Source organism: Monodon monoceros, unplaced genomic scaffold (assembly GCF_005190385.1).
Source record: "Monodon monoceros isolate NGI ecotype Baffin Bay Population unplaced genomic scaffold, NGI_Narwhal_1 Super_Scaffold_6, whole genome shotgun sequence".
Classification (NCBI taxonomy): Eukaryota; Metazoa; Chordata; class Mammalia; order Artiodactyla; family Monodontidae; genus Monodon; species Monodon monoceros.
In genome coordinates this window covers 88,963,817-88,980,661 of record NW_021703783.1, presented here as the reverse complement: position 1 = coordinate 88,980,661, position 16,845 = coordinate 88,963,817, and the positions used below count along the sequence as shown (strand labels likewise).

Here is a 16,845-nt window from a genome sequence, read left to right as displayed (position 1 = left end):
TGGCAGGAAGAGAGAACTGAAATATCTCCATGGATTTAGCAACGTGGAGGTCATTGATGACCTTTGCAAGGGTTGTTTTGATGGACTAATGAAGGCAGAATCCTGGGAATGGAGTCAGTTCAGGAGTTTGGGGGCGGAGGAGGGGTGGGAGAAGGAAATGGAGATAGAAATAGTGAGTGTAGACAGTTGTTGGAAAAGTTTGACCGACTCTGAAGGGATGTAGAGGGTAGCTAGAAGAGTATGTGCGGCATAGAAAGGTTTATTTGTTTTATTTTAAATAAAAGAGACTTGGTCATGTTTAAAAGCTAGCCGAGCAAATTCATTTGAGAAGGAGAAGTGGAGTATTTGAGAGAAGAGAAAGGATTGCTCTTATGCTTTGAGAAGATGGGATTAGCTTTAGGAGTACGGAGAATGCGCCTGTTTAACAGGAGGCAAAGCAGATAGAGGACAGAAGAGCTTACAGCATCTAGGAGTTCAAAGGAGTCTTTACAGAGGAGGAGATAGACAGGCTGAGTGGGTGAGGCATGGAAAAGGTCATTGCTTTCCCCAAAAGGCATAGATTGGTGAGATAGTATATATGTTGTGAACCATATATAATTCCATGTGGCTTGTATGTGTGGGGTGAGTGGAATAGTGATGGATGAAAATTAAAAACTTTAGAGCCTAGATTATCTGAATAAAGATGTTTGTTTATTCCAGCAAGGAGCTGTTGATTTTAAGCAGGATCGGGTGTGATCAAATTTGTATATAGAGAGATAACAAGAGGCTTCTATTATTATTGCAGAATTTATATTTATACTTTGAGTGAAATTGGTTTGATGCATATTTTTATAAATTTATTTATTTTAAAAATTTTTATTTATTTATTTTTGGCTGCGTTGGGTCTTCGTTGCTGCTCGCTCTCTAGTTGTGGCGAGCGGGGGCTACTCTTCATTGAGGTGCGCAGGGTTCTCATTATGGTGTCTTCTCTTGTTGCGGAGCACAGGTTCTAGGCGCGTGAGCTTCAGGAGTTGTGGCACGCGGGCTCAGCAGTTGCGGCTCACGGGCTCTAGAGTGCAGGCTCAGTAGTTGTGGCACACGGGCTTAGTTGCTCTGCAGCATGTGGGATCTCCCCAGACCAGGACTCAAACCTGTGACCCCTGCATTGGCAGGCGGATTCTTAACCACTGCACCACCAGCGAAGTCCCTCATGCATATTTTTAAAGCTCAGGAAAGTGTAAGGGGCTAAATAAATGATTATATTAATGAGACTCAAGAAGTTAACACATTTATTGATGACTGCTGTGTGCTGATCACTTTCTAAGAGGTGGGGAAAGAGCACGAACAAGACAAAGTTCTTTTCCATAGAGTTTGTATTCTGTAACTGGAAAAAGAAAGTTGTAAACATGTAAGCAAACAAGATGAATTCAGAAACTAATAAGTGCTATAGAGAAAAGGTAATGTGACCGTGAATGCTTTAGCTAGGGTGGAAAAGGCCTAAATGATAAGAAACACCGTCTTGTCAAACTATGGAAGGAAAGCATTATAGAAGGAGTGGCAAATACAGAGTCCTCAGATAGGAATGAGTTTGGGGCATTCAAAGGACAGAAAGGGGGTGGTGTGGTTGGAGTGTAGAGAACGAAAAGAACGTAGGAAGATAAGACTGGAGAGGTAGGTGAGGGTCAGATCATGTCCCGTGGTAGAGATTTTGAATTTTGTTCTGGTTAAAAATGGGGAGGTATTGGGAGATTTTCAGCAGGAGAGTTGACTTGCTTTACGAAAAGTGATGAGGGAGGTCAAGAAACAAGAGGTGATGGCTTAGACTCTGGAGGGCAATTTGATAAGATTAAAGATGGCTTGTGTGTGTGGTGAGATGAAAGAGAAATCTGGCTTATTCAGCTTTTGGTTTGAGGAATTAGAATGGAGGGGGCATTTCCTTGCAACAGAACAGAGAGTACACAGGAAAAAACAATATTTATGGTTTGGACTTGTTTAGTCTGAAACGTCTAATAGATATCCAAGTGGAGAAGTTCAGTGGCAATTTGATATGAGCCTGGAGCACAGAAGAGAGATGTGAGTTGAAGGTATAAGGTCGAGATTCATCAGTGCATATTTAAAGCCTTGGGGAAAAAAATGTAACTGGAGAATAAGGCTGAGGTGGAAGCCCCCGAGGCTTCTCACTGGAGGTCTAAAGGATACTGGAATTGGGTAAGGTGGGAGGGAAACAAGGCAAGTATGTGATATCACAGACTCTGGGGAAGAAGTTGTTGGGTTTGGATTACTTAAGACCAAATAATTGGTCATTGGCCTTGGTAGGATGTTAGTCATTGGTGAACTCAGTAAGAGCTGTTTGAGTTGGAATGATGGGGATAAAAAAGCCAACTGGAATGGGTTGAGTTGTTAATTGGTAGGTGAAGATGTTGAGACAGTGAAATATTGTGTAGTTGTGGGGTGGAGCAAAGAATTGGGGCAGTTACTAGATGGGCATGTGTATTCAAGAGACAATTTTTAAAAGATAGGTGATATCAAGACATGTCTTTTGTCACTAGGAAAGATCCAGTAGGGGAAGAATTGAGGGTGCTGAAAAGAAAGAGGCTAATTGCAGGAGAAAAGTCTGCTATATCCAGCGTACAGAGAGGGATTGGCCAGAAGCAGTTTTTTTTCTTTTTAATAGGAAGGAGGGCGGAGTGTGTGGGTTTAGAGCCAGATAGGCTGGTGGCGTTGGTTTCAGGCAGAAGAGGGAGTTCTCTGCGCGTGTCTGCTTTCTTTATAACATGTAAGATGAACGCAGCTGAAAGCGTTAGTGCAGGGAGTGGAGAAGAAGTGCCGCAGATCTGAGGAGAGAGGACAAGGGGTGAAATAGTAGTCATCTCAAAAAAATGGGAAGTGAACTTACTGGAGAGGTGTAGGATGCTTAAAATCTGTGGCCATAAACTTGAGTGAGTGGTGGTAAGTCAGTTGTGTGATTTTTATCCGGCAATCTTCTGTTGTTTAGGTGCAAGAGTTGGATTTAACCAGGAATTGAGATTTTACTAGGTAAGTTAGACTAAGGGAAAAGGGGGCAAAGGAACTACGACTTTTTGAAAAGGATTACGTATAGTGTTGGACTGGCTTAGGAGGGAATTAAGAACAGGAGGAGGAGAGGAGTAGGATGGTCGAAAAGCAGTAGGATCGACCTGTAGATCAGAGATCTGAAGGAGGCTGGAGAAATGCTAGCGTGGGAAAACTCCTAGAGCAGGCAACCCTGATGGTGTGAGAGGAGAATGCTTGAGAAGCTTGAGATTTTGGAGAAGGTGTGGTTGTTGGTGATGACGGTGCTGGGATACAGTTCTAGGTCAGTGGCTTCAGTGAAGTTGTGAAAAAATATAGTTGGCACTTAAACACATTAGAACAGCACCAGCAGCTAGGAGGCCAGAGTAGTTAATGAATCGTCTGCGTGGATGTTGAGATCATCAAAAACGACAAAACGAATAAAGGAGATGAAGACAGGGAGCCCTGCGCTAAGACTTGAGGAGGCAGGCAGACGACACCTGTTTCAAAGGATCTGCAGTTGGGATGGAGGGTAGAAGTAGTCTTGGAAAGCAAGGAGGACACCTGTGAGGTTCAACACGAGATGGTGGTGCGGAGTAGGGAGGATGCTTGCCACTGCCTGAGGTGTGCGATGGAAGGAGGAAAGCGCCTACTGAAGCAGCAGCAGTGTTCTCAGCAGCGGCCAGGTTTCCTTTAGAGCAAAAAAGGTGAAGGGAACATCGCAGAGGAGAGTGAGCATACAGAAGAGGTTACTGAGGGTAACTCGTGACCGCGAGGGCGTAGGAGGGCGAGGGAGAGCCAGAGGCGGGACCGGAAGAGTGGCCGTGCAGAGCTGTACAGGGCGAGCCATCCAGAAGCCTTGGACTTCTGACGATGGTTGAGGTGAATGAGGATGTAAGCCAGGATGGAATCGTTCCAGAAATCTCTTGTAAAAGCAGGGTAATTACTTAAACCTGTAAGCCAGAGCAATAATTCTCAAACTTTATGGTGCCTCAGAATGCACAGACTGCCGGGGCCCACCTCCAGAGTTTTAGATTCCTTAGATCTGAGCGTACCTGGGAGTTTACATTTCTAATACATTCCCAGGGGATGCTGATGCTACTGGGCCAGAGACTACCCTTTGAAAACCATTGGTCCAGAGAAACTAGTTGTGCTAAGTAAGCAGCTCTTGCAGACTGTAGCCCCGGATGATATGTGGCCTGGGTGATAGCAGGCCTCTCTTTGATTTTGGCAGTTACGTGATCATTTCTTTTGAGGGATAGTAATTTCTAGGTGATGCCATTTGATTATTAGTGAACACTTATTGAATCTGTTTTATGCAGCAAAATGAGGATACCAAGAGTTATAAAGTATTTTCTTTCTCAAGGATAATGGGGCAAAATAGGGACATAGAAGTTAAATAGATAAATAACTGTACCTTGTAGCAAAGACGACATGCCAGCTGGTAGGTGGTGTGGGCAGTTGTCGACAGGAGCTGGGAAAAGTGGGTAATCACTGAGGATGAGATTGGTTGGGAAAGGTTTCTTGAAGGAGATGTAATTTAAGCTAGATTCTGGGAGAACTAAATAGATACAAGTCAGATGGAGAACTGGCAGAAGCAGAGATACAGTGTCAAGAATGATCACGAAACCTTAACAACTACTCCTGAGCCCCATTGCTTTCATCCTGGCCACACCACCCGCTATCTCTTGCCTGTATTACTATAATAATTTTCTAACTAGCCTCCCTGCTTCTCTTCTTCTCCAACCCCTTCTTTGAAGTCTTTTCTCAACACAGCAGCCAGAGTGATCCTTTCACATGTCACATTACATTGCTCCTCTGGCCAAAACTCTCCAGTGGCCTCATATCTCACTCAGCATAAAAGTCAAATGCCCTGCACTGGCCTGTAAGGCCCTAAATGACTTGCTCCCCTGGCTGTCTTTGACCTCCTGTTCTTCTGTCCTCCTGCCCATTCTTTGAACATTTCAAACACACCCTTGCCTCAGGGCCTTAGCTTTTGCCCACCTCCTTGCTCTTTCTGCAGATATCTGCTTGACTTCCTTGTTTATGTGAAATCTCTACTCAGTTGTCACATTATCAGGAGCACCCTGTATAAACAGTAATTCCATACCCCTTTATTCAACATTTCCCATCTTTATTTTTCTCCTTAGCACCTACCACCATCTGACTTGCTGTGTATGTTTATTTATTGCCTTTCTCCTTCAACCAGAATGTAAACTCCATGAAGGCACTGGCGTATTCTGTGCGCCTAGAAAGGTGCCTGGCATAGAGCAGGCACTGATTGGACATTTGTGTAGCGAAAAGAAGGGAGGAAAGAAAGTTTGGAGGATAGTGAAGGGACCAGTATTACTGGAAGAGACAGGAATGGCAGAAAGAAATGGTTTGATGGATAACCTGGAGGATCTTGAATACTGGATCACTATTCTACAGAAAATAAGAAATTCTTAAATTTTTCAGTACAGCAATATTTACCCTTCTCAAAATAGTGCTTTGGTTTTAGGTTCTGTGGATAGAATAGTTTGGGGAGGGACTAGAAGCAGGGAGATCGATTGCTAGTGGGTAGTTGTTGGGTAACAACTATAGGGTTGCACAGGTATGAGGCAGAAGGCCTAGGGATCAGGGTTTGGAAGTGAGAATAACATTTTTAGGTAGAGATGACGGCCGGATACATGAATGCTGAGAGGTAAGCTCTTCCAGTTGTATAAGAAAGTTGCCTGTCTTAATATGTATGTTTTAATATTGTTCGTTTTAATGTGGAATTTACTCTTAAACAAGTATCTTTTGTCATTTTTCAAACCAGAATATGGAATTTTGTTGTTGTAAAATTTATAAATTAGGGAATAAAGTTGGAACCATTTAAGCAAACATTCGTTCTCTAAGATTTTAATTGTATACTTGAAGGGGTAGAAAATCAATGTGGTAAAGCACACATACTGGCTTGGGGATGGGGGGGATAGGGAAGTGAAGCCTATAACTCCCCAAACACATTTTCTTTCATTTCTTTTTGCAGTGAATAAAGTACACTTTAAGAATTGTAGTCTTCCTTCGCTAGCTCCCTTTTCCCCATCTTGGTTCTGGAAGTATGTTTAAATATGCTTTAAAAACTCGTGAGCAGGTTCCAGCGCAGCGTTCTTGTTCCTCCTCTGAAGGTGAGCTTGCTGCTCCTCTTCACAGGCGCTTTTTCAGCATCCTTCGCTATTATTAAATGAGGTAACATGTAGTACCTGTCACATAAGGCCAGCATAGAACACACTCCACAAATATTAGTTAAAAGGTTAATTAGATATTCTTAGTATAGTGAACTATCTGTGTAGCCTAAAATATTGGGTTTTGATTCCACTTAATTCGTATCTGTAGGTTCTGTGCTACCTTATTTGTATATTAACTCACATGGTGTTTTATTTGCTTATTTGAATTTAGACCATTAATTTAGAGGTTAACTAATGAAAGCCTGCCTTTCATTCTTTAAAATAACTGTCAGTTATTTTTCCTGAGTGTGAGATGAATGCTTAATCACTGGCCGTTTTAGCCAGATCGCCATATCCATGAACATCAGAAAGAACTGATTATCGTTTCATCGTGTATGACATCATATGCTGGTTGCAGTTCTATTCTTGGTCAGTTGTTAACCTGCTGTGTTATTAAAACAAGTCCCATCATCTTTATGCTCTTGTGTCTCATCTGTAAAATGGGGATGATATTACTTCCCAGTGTTATTGTTGAATGCCGTATTCCTCAGATAAACTGACATCTAAATAAAAGCATCTAAATCATTCTTAATGATTTATTTATTCTCTTTATTGTACTTTTAGTTGCTAATTAGATAAAAAGTGATACGGTATTTTTTTGCCAAGATTGGCATTACAATTTAAAAGCAGATGCCAGGATTGGGGTGGGGTGGGGGAGACAGTTGCTGTTGTGTGTATATTCCCGTCTGCTCTGTTTCATTGATTCCGGATCTTTCTTTTTATCCTTTTGTTTGATTTTATTAAGTTTATTAAAGATACATTTCTTGGACTCATTGAAAGTCAAAGTAATATTTTTTCATGTTGTTCAATACCATGCTGCTCTGGTAGTGGGTGCTTACAGATTACATCTAATGCCAGGGAAATTCTCAAGATGGTTAAAGACAATTAGGATTGGAAGAGAAAAGGGGACAGGAATTCCCAAGTGCTTCCTGTGTATGAGGTCAGGTCCTTTCACAACTATTGTCTTATTTTATGATTTGTTTTTCGTATTGTGATACAGAAGCAAGAGTCAAACCCAGTAGTTTTGCTTCAGAGTCAGTACTCTTTTTAAAAAAGAAAAATTTATTTATTTATTTATTTGTTTTTGGCTGCATTGGGTCTTCATTGCCGCACGCGGGCTTTCTCTAGTTGTAGCGAGCGGGGGCTACTCTTCGTTGAGGTGCGCAGGCTTCTCATTATGGTGTCTTCTCTTGTTGCGGAGCACAGGTTCTAGGCGCGCGAGCTTCAGGAGTTGTGGCACGCGGGCTCAGCAGTTGCGGCTCACGGGCTCTAGAGCGCAGGCTCAGTAGTTGTGGCACACGGGCTTAGTTGCTCCGCGACATGTGGGATCTTCCCGGACCAGGGCTTGAACCCGTGTCCCCTGCATTGGCAGGCGGATTCTTAACCACTGCGCCACCAGGGAAGCCCGAGAGTCAGTGCTCTTAACTGGCCTGCTGTAATGCTTTCCACCTAGTCTGTGATAGGCAGCCTCTAAGGTGGTCTCCAGTGATTCCTACCTCTTGGTATTCATGCTCTTGGGCAGTCTCTTGCCTTTGAGTATAGGCTGGACCTAGTGACTTACTTTGAACTAATAGAATGTGGCAAATGTGATGGGATGTCACTGCCAAGATTTGGTGATAAGGAGACTGTGGCTGTCATCCTGGGTGCTTGCCCTCTCCAGCTCTCTCCCAAGTGCTTGCATGGTGAGAAGCAAACTGCCATGTTGTGAGTAGCGCTGTGGCAAGTCCCACATGACAGAGAGATGATGTTTAGGGCCCACAGCAAGGTGAGTGAGCTTGGCAGTGGATCCTTGCCAGTCCAGCCTTGAAATTACTACAGCCCTAGCCAACACCTTGATGGCAGCCTTGTGAGAGACCCTGAACCATAGGCACCCAGCTCAGCCTTGCCTGGCTTCCTGATCCACATAAACTGTGAGATAATAAGTGATGTTTTAAGCTGTTGTTTGAGGATGACTTTTTAAAATAATAAATTTATTTGTTTATTTTTATTTTTGGCTGCGTTGGATCTTCATTGCTGCGTGCAGGCTTTCTCTAGTTGCGGCGAGCGGGGCCTACTCTTCATTGCGGTGCGCGGGCTTCTCATTGTGGTGTCTTCTCTTGCTGTGGAGCACAGGCTTTAGGTGCTCAGGCTTCAGTAGTTGTGGCACGCGGGCTCAGTAGTTGTGGCTTGTGGGCTCTAAAGCGCAGGCTCAGTAGTTGTGGTGCACCGACTAGTTGCTCCGTGGCATGTGGGATCTTCCCGGACCAGGCATCGAACCCACGTCCCCTGCGTTGGCAGGCGGATTCTTAACCACTGCGCCACCAGGGAAGTCCCCTGAGGATGATTTGTTATATAGAAATAGACAACTATAGATTTTGGTACCCAAAGTGGGGTGGTTCTACAACAGAAATCTAAAATGCAGGAGTGACTTTGGAACTGGGTAGTGGCCTCTGAGGAGAGTGTTAGTGAAAAATCAGGGTACCTTGGACATGTTGTTTCTAAAATTTGGGACTTTGAGGAGATCTCCATGAAGGCTCAGAGGAAAGGAAACTGGAGGAAAGGGGGATCCTTGTTATATAGTGGCAGAAATTTTAGCATCACTATTGATTGTAGTTGCGTGAAAAGCAGAAAAGGTGCCTAATGAACTGGCAGATGTCCCTAAGTAAATTTCCAAGCAAAACATTGACGGTGCCCCCTGCATTCTTCTTACTGCTTGAAGTAAAGTATGAGAAGAGAGAAATAAATTGAGGGAAGGACTGTTAAACAAAAAAAGTCAGTTCAAGGGCACTGCCTGGAGAATCGTGGTCTAAAGATGAAGCTGAGGGTGTGGCTTAAAACCTTTTGTTAAGACCTAAGAAAAACCTTAAGAGTCACACAGAAGACCTTTCAATCAAGGAATAGGGCTTACAGCTGTTTTAGCATGAGAGAAGGTAGAGAAGGGCTTATCTTGAAGATATTTGTGGGTATAGCTTTTGTCTAATGCAGTGAATCTCAGTGAGATTCACAGGAGGCCCACTGCAGCTACAGCTGAAAAGGAGAAGAGACAGTTCAAACTGAAAAGAAGCTGTTGAACCCCCAAAATTGTTCTGGCAGGAAGCAAGCTGAGAAAATTACTCAGCTGCTGACACGTGCTACTTTTCCTGAAAAAAGAAGGATGATTCAAAGGCAAGAGCCCCAGAGAATTCCTACCACAGCCTTGAGACCTAATCAAGGAACTCCCAACATTTATTTGCCCAGTGAGATTTCAGAATCACTGTGGACCAGTGACTCCTTTGTGTGTCCCCTGTCCTCTCAACCCCCCTTTGGAGAAGCTACACCATTTGGAGATTACAAGAGATTTCAGAGTAACAGAAACCAAAAGAGGGCAGGTGAGAAGGGTGCCCTGATACTATGCCATTTTAGGCCAGTCTCTGCAGAATGCATATCCATTGCTAAATCATCCCTTCTTTGGCTTTTGTCTGCAAATCTTCTAGTTACTAGAGTATTTGTGAGAAAGCTGAAGCAATCAGGAGGAAATTTCCCACCACCACACTTTACCCACCTTGTACCGTCAGTGTCAGTGAGCTTTCCCTCTCTCCCACTACTGTACACTAAGCAGTTGCCTGCCCTCTAACGCCAGCCCCTCAGTTGTGTACTAGGCCCCATCTCTGCTAGCCTGTTTAGGACCTGGACCCAGCAATTCTCTTGCCTCTCGCTGGGATCATCAGGTTTTCTGTGTTTACTAGATTAGTTCTGCTAACATGCCATTAAGCTGTTCTTTCATCCACTTGAAAATAATACTCTTAACCTCACTTTTCTGTCAGCTACTTTTCTTTTCTCTTAGAGCAAAACTCAGTAGAGTTGTCTCTGTTTGCTCATACCAGTTCTTCTCCTCTCATTCCCTCTTAAACTCGCTCAGTTAGGTTTTTATTGCCACTGAAATGGCTCTTGTCAATATTACCAGTAGCCTCCATGCTGCTAAGTCTAGTGGTTGGGCCTCAGTCCTCATGTTACCTGACCTGCCTGTAGAACATAATGTGGCTGATCATTCCTTCCTCTGTGATGCACTTTCTTGGGTACTTGACTTCCAGGACATCACACTCTCCTGGTTTTCTTCTTATCTTATTGGTGATTTCTTCTCAGTTTTAAAGTTGTCATACTCTGGGTCAAGTCTTTGGATCTCTTCTCTTGATTCTTTTACTTAGTGATTTCATCTAGTCTCGTGGATTTAATTCTCAGTTAACCAGGACAAATAGCCAAAACTATTTGTCAGGTGGGCCCAGTGGGCTCTCTGATCTTTTTATCTTGGTTAACTCTTTTTTTAAAAAAAATTATTTGTACAATAATTTATTGTACAAATCGAGTATCACGTGATGAGTTGACGTTAGCTTCTGCAGGCCTGGGAACTTAATAGATGAGTTACAGTTTAGAATCCGTTTATGTTGCTTTCACAGCTGGAGTTTTTTTAGACCTTAACTTGAAATATAAGACTATCAAAGCAATACCTCCGTACGTGGCCAGTACACAATTTATCCTCCCTGTGAAAGTGTTAAGAGTCGGAATATTTTCTGATACCAGTGAAATGTAATTGGGCATCAGTTTCTGGACCTGATATGATTTCAGTCTGTATCGTTCAGTGGAGGATTGTTTAACTCTTATGACTAATTTAAGAAATAAGAAATGGTAGTGAAGGACTTCCCTGGTGACGCAGTGGTTAAGAATCCGCCTGCCAATGCAGGGGACGTGGGTTCGATCCCTGGTCCGGGAAGAGCTCACATGGCGTGGAGCAACTAAGCCTGTGTGCCACAACTACTGAAGCCTGCGCTCTAGGGCCCACGAGCCACAAGTACTGAGCCCGTGCGCCACAACTACTGAAGCCTGTGCACCCTAGAGCCCGTGCACCACAACGACTGAGCCTACATGCCATAACTACTGAAGCTCGCATGCTCTAGGGCAGACGTGCTGCAACAAGAGAAGCCACCGCAGTGAGAAGCCCATGCACCACAACGAAGAGTAGCCCCCACTCGCCGCAACTAGAAAAAGCCCTCGCACAGCAACGAAGACCCAACGCAGCCAAAAAATAAATAAAATTTTTAAATAAATAATTTTAAAAGTCTGCACCAAATCTGTAAAAAAAAAAAAGAAGAAAAATTATAGTGAAAAACAACTTTATTAGAAGTAAGAAAAAATGTATTCACGCAACTAACTACATATCTCTCCTATAGTGACTACAAGTCACATTTGAATACTATTCATGGTTTTTTTAAAAATCTTTTTTGCAGTACTTCATGTTTTCCTATCCTTTTTGTATCCTCTTTCTTTCTTCCTATTCTCCGAGACTCACGCTTGTGGTTGAGAGGGTAAACGTTCTCTTCCTAGTTCTGTATTTATTCTTGCAAGTTCATTTCCTGGCCATATGAGGAATTGTCTTATTAATTTGCGATCTTGTAATTGAACCTCTTCCTGTAAAATGAAAGCATTTGTTGTACTAATATCAATCATATTGAAGAAAATAGACATAGGCTATCTTCCAGCCATTCTTTTGCAAGTACAGATTTTAACTTTCTTATCATTGTGTCTAAACCTTCTTTAGCCTTGTTAATAGTACAAGATCTTTTGGGGTATTTTTTTAAGAGGGATCTTTGAATCTATTAATAGTTGAGACTGCATTGAGCTGAGAAGAACATTAACAGTTTTTCTAAGGACAGAAAGAATCATTTACTCTTTTTGAAATCTAAATAATGTGCTCTTGATTTCTCTTCCTTTTCCATCTGTGAAAATACATTCAAATTCAACCCTGTTCGTCCTAATAGCGCAACTAAAGCAAGTTTTTTGCTGAGTAGTACTCAAGCCAATCCCAAACTTGTTCTAAGATTGTCACAAGTTATATTTATGCTGTGAGTTTTAGGTTCTGTGTCAGTATTTGTACTGTTTTTGACCTTTTGTTCTGCTCCTGCTCCTTTTGTAGATCTCTACCTGTGTAGATGTGAATCTTCCAAATATATGATGTCTCACTGACACGTACTGTCCCAATTTTTATTCCCTATATTTCTAGTTTGGGAAGCGTATACCTCAAAAAGCAGCCTCCTTTGAATGTAATTTAATTGCTTATGTCATTCATTAACCTGGAACACACCCGTCTTGTAAATTCTGATTTCAGATTCCAAATATGTCTCTAATAGGGTCTAGCTAATTATTGCTTCAGGTTCTTCTTCCTTCACTTACATAGTCTAAACACAATATTTAAAGATTTTTTTTTAGAAATCCTTTGACAGTACATAATTATGTTCAAAAGATGATCTTTTCATTTCTGTACCATCTGTTTCCTTCCAGTTACCTTTATATATGTATCTACCTTCAGCACTTGGCCATGTATGAACTGCATCAAGTAAATTGTGTCATGTTCTAAGAAAAGAAAGAATACTGTTACATGTCCTTTTAGTGAAACAGGATGATCCCAGTTCTCATTGCAAAATACTGCATGAGGACATTCTTTCTGTTGAACTGGATGAGACTACCATAGTTCCTTTTTGTTATTAGAAATATATTGTTTACTTACTGATTCTTGACTGTGGTCAGGCTTATATCCTAGATTAGAATGTAATCATCTAAAGAGCCGTAGTCTCAAGATTTCACTTCTATATATCAGACTTCACCATCATCATTAGAGTTTAGAGTGCTGCTATCCGTGTTTGCATTCATCTTCGGATTCATCTAATAATTGTGAAACATTTTCCTCTGTTAGTTTTTCTTTGTCATTTTGGGTGAGAAGTGAAAGACTGTATTCAATGAAAACTGAACAAACGGTAAAAAAAACAGCATCTCTAACCTTCTTTAAAGCCTTCTTGAAAGATGATACAATACTTTGCACAATGCAGTAAGAAAACTGAAGGATGATGTGTTAGTGGTGATTTATTTCACTATTGTATCATTCTTCTAAGTGAGTATGCCATTGGTCTGTCATTTAATTACTTTGGTCATTTTTTAAAACATGGTTGGGAATAATTAATGAGTAAAGCTAATTGAAAAATCAGAATGTTTCAAGATATAGGGAAAATAAGATCCCTAAAATCTCATAATGCACCTTAGATTTACAAAAGCGTTCAGGGAACCCATATGTTAATTGCAAGATAGAATGTGTTTGGGTTTTTTGTTTTTTTTGTGTTTTTTGCGGTACGCGGGCCTCTCACTGTTGTGGCCTCTCCTGTTGAGGAGCACAGGCTCCGGACACGCAGGCTCAGCGGCCATGGCTCACGGGCCCAGCCACTCCACGGCATGTGGGATCTTCCCGGACTGGGGCACGAACCCACGTCCCTTGCATCAGCAGGCGTACTCTCAACCACTGCGCCACCAGGGAAGCCCTGTTTTTATTTTTAAAGTAACATTTTCTTTGGGTTTTGGTGGGGGGGCAAGGATGGGAAATACCTCTGAGAAAGAATAAGTCATAAAATATAAATCGTTAAATATAGAACTGTTCAACAAAGAAAAGTTGGGCCCAGTGGACTCCGATGGTATACCGGGGGGTTAAATACTGTCTGTATGCTGATGATTCTGAAATGTATACCTACAGGCCAGATCCCTCCCAGGAAGTTTACATCCAATTGTCTACTTGACATTTCCATACCTAATAGTTACCTCAAACTTAACTTGTCCAACTGGTCTCCACTTGCCTTCTTCCAGTCTCAAGCCTGTGGGAATACCTACAGTTTTCCCCTTCTCAGATGACACCTTTCTGTTGCTTGGGCCAGAAAAAAACTTGGAGTCACCCTGGACTCTTCTTTCTCCCTCACGGCAGTGTTATTAATCAACAAATCCTTTAGGCTCTGCCTTTCAAAAATCACCTAAATCCAATCCCTTTTTACTAGCTCTGCTACTGCTCTCCTCGCTCAGTACCCCATCCTTTCTCACCTGTATTATTGCAATAGTCTCCTACCTGGTCTCCCTGCTTCCACCATTGACTCCAAATAATTTATTCTGAACACAGCATCTGACTTAGACCTGTAAAAATATAAATCTGATCATGCTCAAAAATCCACCCATGTGTTTCACTCGGAGGAAAAGCCAGAGTCCCTACAAGCCTCTGGTTGAGCTGGCTTCTGGGTACCTCTTTGACTTCTGTATCCTCCTGTTCGTCCTCAGTCTTCTCCAGCCACACTGGCCTTCTTCTTGCCGTAGCACTTTGCAGTACTTGTTTCCTCTGCTTGTCATGCCCTTCTCCAGATACCCTCATGTGTACTGCTTCAGCTCCTTCACATTTCTGCTGAAATGTTACCTTTTCATTTAGCTCTTTTTTTAGTCATTTTAAGTTCTCCATAGCCCTTACCATCTTCTAGTATACTGTAAAAATATCTTTTTTACTACTTTCCTCACCTGTAGAGATTTTTGTCTGGTTTGTTTATTGCTGTATCCCTAGTGTCTAGAACAGTGAATGATGCTCAATAAATATTTGTCAAATGGGTGCTGAATTCCAGAGGTTTTCTACTGGTTACTTTTTCATTAACAGGGGAATACTTAGTAACTATAGGAACTTACAATACAGAACTCTTCTTTGTATTTGTCATCGTCATTTTCTCTCCTTTACTAGGACCACCTGTCCCTGTGTGTGTGATGGTTTTACTGTAGAGGCAGTAGTGCTTCATGGTGCAGGCTTTGGAACCAAATTGACGAGGTTTCAAACCTGGCTCTCTGGCATTCTGTCTTAATGACATTGGGCATATTAATGTGCTTTCTCATCTATAAAATTAGAACAACAACAACAAAAATAGTAGCTATCTCAGAAGGTTGCTTTGAGCCTGTAAAAGCTCTCAGAACAGTCCTTGGTACATAATAAATGTTCAATTTATGTTAGTTATCATGATTGTTTCCTGGCTAGACCCATCCCAGCTGTTCTGAGTCAGTGACCCTCCCGAGTGGCAGTACTGAGAACTCTCTGTTTACTACCTATTTTCTTCCCCCTTTAAAAATAGTACAGGCATGTCTGGTCCTTCTTTCTCCTTTTTACCTCCGTCTTTCTCTTTTACTATTTAAACTTTAGTTATTTCCACTGTCAGCAGTCTTTTTAGATTTCTCCCTCCTCTCCTTTCAGCAAGTATTTATTAAGCACTTAACGATTCCGTTCTAAATCTTGCTATGTTTCCTTTTCCTTGTCTCCATCTTTTTATCCCATTTACAAAATAAACAAATTACCTTCCTTATGATTGATTGACTAGAATTACATTTGTATCAGGGAAAATGGAAATGTTGTAGATGTGGAAATGAAATTTGTATTTTTTAAAGTCGCACCCCCCCCCCCCCAAAAAAATTGCACCAGTCACTAAAATGCTTGAAAGTACTCCTGCTCCTTCCTCGATGTCTCCACAGACGTCTCCACTTTCTTAGCGGATTAAATTTGTCTTCTACTTCTAACCAATGTTCAAGATGAGTTGGAAAAAAACACATCATTTCTTATTTAATTACATTGGCATTATTTGTTATTTGCTGCTATTTTAACTATCTTGTCCTCTGTTTATTTTTATTTCAGATGTACGGTAGTTCAGGTGCATTACTGGTTCCGCGGACTCCTATGTTGTCTCCCCCCCCACACCCCAACTCCCTGATTACATTCCTGGGCTTTTGTGGTCAGGTGTGGAAACCCAGTCAGCATTTATAAATATGTACGTGTGTGTGTCTGTGTGTATTTCTTTTAATGGGGAAATGTGATCAATTCCAAACAACTCTGAAATAAAAATGAATTTTTAGAATATGACCCATTTTGTAAATTTTAGACAGATTGTATATTGGCTGTAATATTCTTTTCAGAGCAGACAAGATGGACCCATTTAGGCATCCATTTAAAGAGGTTTTATTTTGAGACTCTAAGGGGCTTTTATTTGTAAGATATGCTGTGGTATTACCTAATTTATGTTACAAGGAGAACAGTATTCTTTTTGCTGCCTTTTCTTGGTATAATCTTGTTCTGGGCACATTTCATCAACAAATTTAAGACAATTGAAATGCTTATTAAAAGTGTCCCCACTCTATCTATAAACTCTAGGTTCTTCTTATTCTTTTGTCTTTTATATATTTAGCCCATTCATTCATCCATGCTAATTGGCAGCAGCTGTTTTGGGAAAGTACTATAAGGCATAATGAAAACTGCTAGATTTCTACTTTTATATTTTGGTAATTTGCATTTTTTCAGTAACTTTTATTTTCCTTTGAACCCTTAAGATTTACCTCTTTTCACCAAGAAGTAAACTAATTTAAATAATTTAATTAATTAAATTTTAAAGATTTATGTCCAAGTTGGGCAATAAATCCTTTTACTTTTATTTTTGCTATTTCACCAGACAAAATATATTAGGCAGACTTCTTAAAATTTGATAATGAAAAATTCTATTTTGTTTTGTCAATAAAACGTAAAATTTTAAATGTCAAGGCATAAACTCCCAGGGGATAAGAAGGGGCTAGGAGAGTAGGCAAGTTGAAAAGGGGTGTTTGGGGCTTGGCCAGATTCTTAAAAAGGCGGTCTGCCTCTTTATGGTGTTGGCTGCAAAACAGACACACATACTTTGAGCATTTGTTATTTGCAGTTGGTGGTGCGTAGTTTGGGGAATAGGTGAGGGATATGTTACTTTCGTAAGCACAGAAT

General features: G+C 41.4%; 1 protein-coding gene and 1 pseudogene across 12 annotated transcripts in view; one reads left to right on the top strand and one right to left on the bottom strand.

The window, feature by feature from the left end:
• The window catches only part of RBFOX2 (RNA binding fox-1 homolog 2), a 261,293-nt gene that overhangs the window by 120,087 nt on the left and 124,361 nt on the right, over window positions 1-16,845 (top strand). The window lies entirely within an intron of this gene.
• Window positions 10,636-14,445, bottom strand: LOC114885402 (annotated as a pseudogene).